Genomic DNA, 8,930 nt, shown 5'->3' on the forward strand with positions numbered 1-8,930 from the left:
ACTAATCAAGGGCACTGCAGGCCTGGGCAGTCAAACCCTACCCTTTGGCTTGGATGACTAATCAAAGGCACTGCACTGTTAGGGCTGAGAGCCTGGCTTGCTGCAAATGCGGGTCTGGTCTGGCTGACTGTTGGCTGTCAGGTAGGAGACCCTGGCTGTCTGGGCATCCTGAGTCTGGGCTTGTAAAGATTTTCGCTGCGCTGGCTTGCTGAGCTCGCATTTTGAGCTGGCTGGCTTGCCAGGCCGGCTGGTTCTGTTGCTGCAAGGCAGGGCGGGGCAGACCGGGCCAGGCAGAGCTGAGCTGACTAACCCTTGGCTGCAATGGCTGAAGTGCGCTGGCTTGGCAGCCTGACTTTCTACACTGGCTGACTGGCGGGGCTGGCTGGCTGCGTTAGCTGACTGAGCGGGCTTGCTGGCTAGAGCCTTCCAACGGCGTCTACCTTGATCTCCGTCCTAAGAAAGAAAGACAGAAAAAGAAACACACAAATTCAGACTTACACTCTATATTTAATAAAACAATTCTGGACAGGAATCCTGTATTGCAGGGGTGCCCAAAAGGTACATCGTGATCTACCAGTAGATCACAAAGGCTGTGCAGGTAGACCACATGGCCCCTGTATATAATCTATCACTTGAATTAAGGTGACTTGATTGATTGACATAAAAAAGGCCTGTCAGCTCAAATGTTGCACACAAACATCAGTAGCATTACAAAGTTATTGTGACAGTAATAATTGCTATAGTGTGTGTTCAGTAACAGTGTTAAATAGTTCTATATTGTGCAGTAATGATTGCTATAGTGTGTTCAGTAATAGTGTTAAATAGTTCTATATTGTGCAGTAATGATTGCTATAGAGTCTGTTCAGTAACTGTGTTAAATAGTTCTATATTGTGACAGTAATCATTGCTATAGAGTGTGTTCAGTAACAGTGTTAAATAGCTCTATATTGTGCAGTAATCATTGCTATAGTGTGTGTGTTCAGTAACAGTGTTAAACAGCTCTATATTGTGACAGTAATCATTGCTATAGTGCGTGTTCAGTAACAGGAATATTCCTGTCTCTCCAGCTCTTTAATAAATAGTAAAGGGACAAAACTTCAGCCAATCAGGAGCAAGTAGCTATTTATGAGCTTAATGTTCCAGTTCTCATTTTGTCTGTTACATTACAATTCCACTTGTTTAATCTGTATCCCGACTGCGTTCCTGATGCAATGATTACGGTCACACTATAGAGCTATTTAACACTATTACTGAACACACACTATAGCTATGATTACTGTCACAATACAGAGCAATTTAATTTAGGTAACCAAATTAACCCCAATAGTAGATCTTTACACTCTCAATAGTTTAATTGTCGTTAAGCATCTGCATTACTTAATCTCCAAAAAACTACACAATTAGAGAATGTAGAAGACTGCTACTTCTGGTCGTTTGTTTGTACTATTTTGATAATATTTATATATATGTAGGCCTATATATGTTGATCCACGGACCACCATTTGATGGCATTTAGCCTCTCAGACCCATTTGAGCCACTGACTGACTGACCACCATTGTGAGAGGCTCAAATGCTGAATAAATAATCGACTAGATGTGAAAAGAGTATTGTTTGTTGTTTGGTTGGGAAAAGGACAAACATTGTTTGGGATCAAACAAACATTCTTTGGAATTGGCGGGAAGCGATCCCAGGTCCTCATGTAAACAGACGGCCGAGACTAACAAATCGGCTACAGTAACATAAATAAACTAATTTGGCAGATTACACACAAATTATTCTAAATTCTCTAATTGTGATGTTACTTATGTTATTTAAGTACTGCCCTGTTGAAACGTGTTCCTATAGTCGAATGGTTAGAGTCGGAGCCTAGTAAGCACAGGGCCCGAGTTCTCGCCCCAGTCGAGGCATAAGTCTGTTTCCTTTTTACCAACCAAACAAACATCATACCCATTTGAGCCACTGGCCACCATCGTGAGAGTCAAATGGGTGGTCCGTGGCTCAAATGCTGAATAGAATGGACCTTTTGACCAGATGTGAAATGTATTTTGTTTGTTTGGTTGGTAAAAAGGAAAAAGACAAATGCCTCGAACGGGGCGAGAACTCGAGCCCTCGTGTTTACAAAGCGGTGACTCTAACCACTCCACTATACAGGAGCACGTTTAAAGTGTAGATAGATTACATATATAAACAATATAACAAGTAACAACAACAAAAAGCGTTAGGTATTCTTCTTCTTGTGATTTCGGGCAGACTGGATGCCTTCCGGCACATTGCTGCCCTCGCTCCGCAGGTTGGGAATATATCCCCTTTGGTGTTCTCCTCAGTTAGAAATATTTACAGTGCCCACCCGAATTATCCCTTTACCGTCATTTCCCTTCTGTTACTCAGCCACATTTGGCTGAGTTGGTGCGAACCCCTCTCTCAGGGTACTGTCCAGCTCTTCAGCACTGATGTCTTCCACCTTCAAAAACCTCCTAGCTGCGTCAAGCACCATTTTAATCCTTTCGGACTTGCTTTGTATTTCAACGGCATAGTTCACCACCATAGCTATGAAAGCCAGGAAACACCTTTTGTCCATGCCCATGGTCCTCTCATCTCCATTCCTCATCTCCACTGGTTCCTTTGGCTCTGCCGCTCGTTCCTCCACCTCCAGTCTCTTGACAGCATCGGCGTATGTCATGCCCTTTTCTTTTCTCCGTATCCTACTCACTGCCACTTCCTTCACTCTCTTAGGGCACTGCATTGTTCCTGTATGATGGCTCCCTTCACAGTTTACACACTTTGGTTGACCCTGATGCTGTTCTTCACATTTTCCCTCACAGTTTATCCCTCCACACTTTCTGCATCTGCTTTTCCCCCTGCACACTGCGGCCACATGCCCATACTCTTGGCAACAGAAGCATCGCAGTGGCGCTTCCTCGAACGGCCTCACTCGGTAGCATATGTAGTCCACACATACTCTCTCCGGCAACTCTCCTTCAAAGGACAAACATATTGAATTGCTGTCCTCCTTTCTCCCCTCTCTGCTCCGTTTCATCCTCCTGGCTTCACACACGCCGTCACTGTGGACAAATGCCTCACTATCTATTGATAGGGGGACCCCACTAATCACTAATCAACATGTCTTCCATCTGCTCCTTTGTTCTGCACTTAGTTACTACCAGTCCACTCCTTGTCACCCTTACTTCCCTTATTTTTCCAACTTTTCCTACGATATACTTGCCTACCCCGTGAGGATCTCTGAAAATCCCATTTGAGGCGCCCTCAGTTTTCATTCCAACCACAAAACTCTCCTCTTGCCTGTGGCTGTCATCCCTTTCTGAGCTAGAGGTGTCGTTCCTCCTCCTCTTATTTTCCAGCCCTCGTCTCGAGTCTCGCTCCTTTTGGGCTTCGCGACCCGGCGCCGGCTCCATAACCTCTTCCTCATCATCTTGTCCTTCACTCTCACCATGGACACTCTCACTACTGTAGTACGATGGCTCAGTCGGCTTTTACACTTCCTCAATCGGACCCGAGATGTACGTATGGCTCAGTTGGGTTGTACCCCCCCTCGTCCACCGTCACCTTTCGCTGCCGTCCCTTCTTTTTCCTCCCTTTTCGCCCGCCTCCTGTGTCCTCCGCCATCCCTCAGCTCAATTTTCCTAGTTCAAGTTTCCCGCAACCAGCCGCATCAAACACCGAGGTCCCCGTGCCACGTCACCGGTGTGTTTGTCCGACGGCGAAGTAATAAAAGCGGGTCATATTTGCATGTTGTGGAATTGTAAACAGCTGAAACCAATATTATATCAGTATTCTGACATTAACCTGAGGGCCGCAATAAGTGAAGGTAGGGGCCGCATGTGGCCCCCGGGCCGCCAGTTGCACATGTATGCCCTAGCCTAGGCCATAGTTTGACACGTCACATGCTACTTAAAGCAGAATAAAAATTTGGGAATTTTGCCTTATTTTGGTTCCTTGGTTGTTGGAGCATCTGACCGTGTGAACACATTTGTGAAGAATTTCTTTTTTTGCAGATTTGCCACACATTTCGCAAATTTTCTCTAACTAAGAGGGGGAGGGGGGGGGGGGGGGGCTTTAACTTTTTTAAAGGGGCCAGTTTCAAATTGCAGCCGCCCCTAAAAAACAAGCCCGAAGGAATTACGTGAATATACAGACTTTACACATCAGATATTTGCAATACAATATTGGAGGGGAAAAAGTGAACAATTTGGAAACATTTTTTAAATATATAGGCTATAGGGTAAGTGTAGGAGAAAACGCTTGCACACCTAGAAATCATGCGTATGCACAGTGAGGTGCGTAGTCCGGACCGAAACGTTGCCTCATTAAATAAGAAAATACTCATGTACCGAGCAAATACACAGTGTGCGGGTGTACCTTTATTGCTTTCATAAATGTAGGGTAAGTGAAATTTCAGCAGAAATAAAATAAAATAAAATAAAAATAAAAATTGGCTCCAATACTTTCAAGTGACTTTACAGGAAAAACAAGCTTAAAGTCGCTTATAATAAGCAGACCTGGCAACACTGCCTGCCACCCGACGACTCCATCCATCCCATAGGCCGGGGTGAACGCTCACGCTGTGATTGGCTGGCTGGTTGTCAGTCTGCATGGTTGGTTGGCGGTTGCCTGACAACCAAAACAACTACCCAATCACAGCGAGAGACCGTGTCTCCGGGCTATGGGATGTAGTAAAGGAGACGCTGGGTGGTTACCAAGCAACCAAAGAAACAAGTCTATTGAAAGGTCTCTGCGGTTGGTCAGTGAAAACCTGCAGTTTGACTGAAACAAACAATCTGTTGTAAGTAAAACCGTTTAGTTGTTATGGATGAGAACTATGAAGGAGTTATTAGAGGGAGCTGGAGGAAAGGGATGGTCAATACATACCGTATTGTTGTACCGTTAGCAAAATTACCATGGCAACCAAAGGATGCAATTCATATACTTCTCTGTGCACAACACTGTTGTGCAATGAAGTATAAATGTCTCCTAGGGTGCATCTCACTAGCCAACACACAATGAAGTATAAATGTCTCCTAGGGTGCATCTCACTAGTCAACACACAATGAAGTATAAATGTCTCCTAGGGTGCATCTCACTAGTCAACACACAATGAAGTATAAATGTCTCCTAGGGTGCATCTCACTAGTCAACACACAATGAAGTATAAATGTCTCCTAGGGTGCATCTCACTAGTCAACACACAATGAAGTATAAATGTCTCCTAGGGTGCATCTCACTAGTCAACACACAATGAAGTATAAATGTCTCCTAGGGTGCATCTCACTAGTCAACACACAATGAAGTATAAATGTCTCCTAGGGTGCATCTCACTAGCCAACACACAATGCAGTATAAATGTCTCCTAGGGTGCATCTCACTAGTCAACACACAATGAAGTATAAATGTCTCCTAGGGTGCATCTCACTAGTCAACACACAATGAAGTATAAATGTCTCCTAGGGTGCATCTCACTAGTCAACACACAATGAAGTATAAATGTCTCCTAGGCCTCACTAGTCAACACACAATGAAGTATAAATGTCTCCTAGGGTGCATCTCACTAGTCAACACACAATGAAGTATAAATGTCTCCTAGGCCTCCCTAGCCAACACACAATGAAGTATAAATGTCTCCTAGGGTGCATCTTACTAGTCAACACACAATGAAGTATAAATGTCTCCTAGGGTGCATCTCACTAGCCAACACACAATGAAGTATAAATGTCTCCTAGGGTGCATCTCACTAGTCAACACACAATGAAGTATAAATGTCTCCTAGGCCTCATTAGCCAACACACAATGAAGTATAAATATCTCCTAGGGTGCATCTCACTAGCCAACACACAATGAAGTATAAATGTCTCCTAGGGTGCATCTCACTAGTCAACACACAATGAAGTATAAATGTCTCCTAGGCCTCAATAGTCAACACACAATGAAGTATAAATGTCTCCTAGGCCTCACTAGTCAACACACAATGAAGTATAAATGTCTCCTAGGGTGCATCTCACTAGCCAACACACAATGAAGTATAAATGTCTCCTAGGGTGCATCTCACTAGTCAACACACAATGAAGTATAAATGTCTCCTAGGGTGCATCTCACTAGTCAACACACAATGAAGTATAAATGTCTCCTAGGGTGCATCTCACTAGTCAACACACAATGAAGTATAAATGTCTCCTAGGGTGCATCTCACTAGTCAACACACAATGAAGTATAAATGTCTCCTAGGCCTCACTAGCCAACACACAATGAAGTATAAATGTCTCCTAGGGTGCATCTCACTAGTCAACACACAATGAAGTATAAATGTCTCCTAGGGTGCATCTCACTAGCCAACACACAATGAAGTATAAATGTCTCCTAGGGTGCATCTCACTAGTCAACACACAATGAAGTATAAATGTCTCCTAGGCCTCATTAGCCAACACACAATGAAGTATAAATATCTCCTAGGGTGCATCTCACTAGCCAACACACAATGAAGTATAAATGTCTCCTAGGCCTCACTAGTCAACACACAATGAAGTATAAATGTCTCCTAGGGTGCATCTCACTAGTCAACACACAATGAAGTATAAATGTCTCCTAGGCCTCAATAGTCAACACACAATGAAGTATAAATGTCTCCTATGCCTCACTAGTCAACACACAATGAAGTATAAATGTCTCCTAGGGTGCATCTCACTAGTCAACACACAATGAAGTATAAATGTCTCCTAGGCCTCAATAGTCAACACACAATGAAGTATAAATGTCTCCTATGCCTCACTAGTCAACACACAATGAAGTATAAATGTCTCCTAGGGTGCATCTCACTAGTCAACACACAATGAAGTATAAATGTCTCCTAGGGTGCATCTCACTAGTCAACACACAATGAAGTATAAATGTCTCCTAGGGTGCATCTCACTAGTCAACACACAATGAAGTATAAATGTCTCCTAGGGTGCATCTCACTAGTCAACACACAATGAAGTATAAATGTCTCCTAGGCCTCACTAGCCAACACACAATGAAGTATAAATGTCTCCTAGGGTGCATCTCACTAGCCAACACACAATGAAGTATAAATGTCTCCTAGGCCTCACTAGCCAACACACAATGAAGTATAAATGTCTCCTATGCCTCACTAGTCAACACACAATGAAGTATAAATGTCTCCTAGGGTGCATCTCACTAGTCAACACACAATGAAGTATAAATGTCTCCTAGGGTGCATCTCACTAGTCAACACACAATGAAGTATAAATGTCTCCTAGGGTGCATCTCACTAGTCAACACACAATGAAGTATAAATGTCTCCTAGGGTGCATCTCACTAGTCAACACACAATGAAGTATAAATGTCTCCTAGGGTGCATCTCACTAGTCAACACACAATGAAGTATAAATGTCTCCTAGGCCTCACTAGTCAACACACAATGAAGTATAAATGTCTCCTAGGGTGCATCTCACTAGCCAACACACAATGAAGTATAAACGTCTCCTAGGGTGCATCTCACTAGCCAACACACAATGAAGTATAAATGTCTCCTAGGCCTCACTAGCCAACACACAATGAAGTATAAATGTCTCCTAGGGTGCATCTCACTAGTCAACACACAAGAGGAGGTTGACTGAACTGAAACCAGCGCTCCCCAAAACAACAGGTTTGGAGATCTGTTGGGACTTGATTACATGAAACAGTCACCTGTGCGACCAGTCTCAATGTTTGTAAACAAATAATTGGTCTATAGACCTCTTAGGACTCACCTCACCCCTGCTCATGATGCTAGGGTGGCCTGGGTGGGATGGCTCAGCGTAGAGGACAGAGTACAGCAACTTGAAAAGGGTCTGGACTACAGATACACATTACAACACAGATAATGTACATCACACTACTGGGTCTGGACTACAGTAGCCGCAATGTGCAACTCTCGATTTTTTTTATAATGGGATGAATCTAGAGTTGCAATACCCTCCATTGACTCCCCACTCATCCATTTGCGTTCGCGATCTGCTTGTCTTAAACTACGTTAAACTCACCAACATTGCAGCTGTAGTCCAAGCTTGAATTATCCTCTTTCAATCTGCCGAGCTTGTTTTTCATAAAAATCCCCCGTAGACATGTTATGAGCTACTTTCTGTCAAGAAGAAGAAATGTTGAGTTTGGAAGCGCTCGTTTTTATTAAGGGGTCGCGCTGCTGCCTCCTGCATTATGTGCAAATGCGAAACAGATGCATGCAGGGCCGTTCAGTGACTTACGACGAGCGCTTCCAAACTCCAGCACTTAGAAAAAGAATCACTTGCACAGAATTTCTTGACAGAAAGTAGCTCAAAACATGTCTACGGGGGAATTTTATGAAAAACAAGCTCGGCAGATTGAAAGAGGATAATTCAAGCTTGGACTACAGCTGCAATGTTGGTGAGTTTAACGTTGTTTAAGACAAGCAGATTGCAAACGCAAATGGATGAGTGGGGAGTCAATGGAGGGTATTGCAACTCTAGATTCATCCCATTATAAAAAAATCTAGAGTTGCAAATTGCGGCTAGGACTACAGATACACATTACAACAGAGATACCCACTACTACAATGGGTAACGCATTAGAGATCTATAAGGGTCCAATTGGTTACCATCTCTCCATCATTTAGCTGCATGGGGACCACCTGGAACCCCCTCAAGGACCACTGGTTGAAAACCAGTGCCTTACAGAGGAGAGGAAACCTGAGACCAAACAATGAATCAAGCTGTTCTTCCTCCTTCATGAAGCTCTTCCCTGTGTTGTTGTTGACGATGACACACAGGTGCTGTACTGTTCACACACACACACACACACACACACACACACACACACACACACACACACACACACACACACACACACACACACACACACACACACACACACACACACACACACACACACACACAATCATCGG

The sequence above is a fragment of the Electrona antarctica genome (assembly GCF_951216825.1).
Source record: "Electrona antarctica genome assembly, contig: scaffold_218, whole genome shotgun sequence".
In the NCBI taxonomy this organism is placed as follows: Eukaryota; Metazoa; Chordata; class Actinopteri; order Myctophiformes; family Myctophidae; genus Electrona; species Electrona antarctica.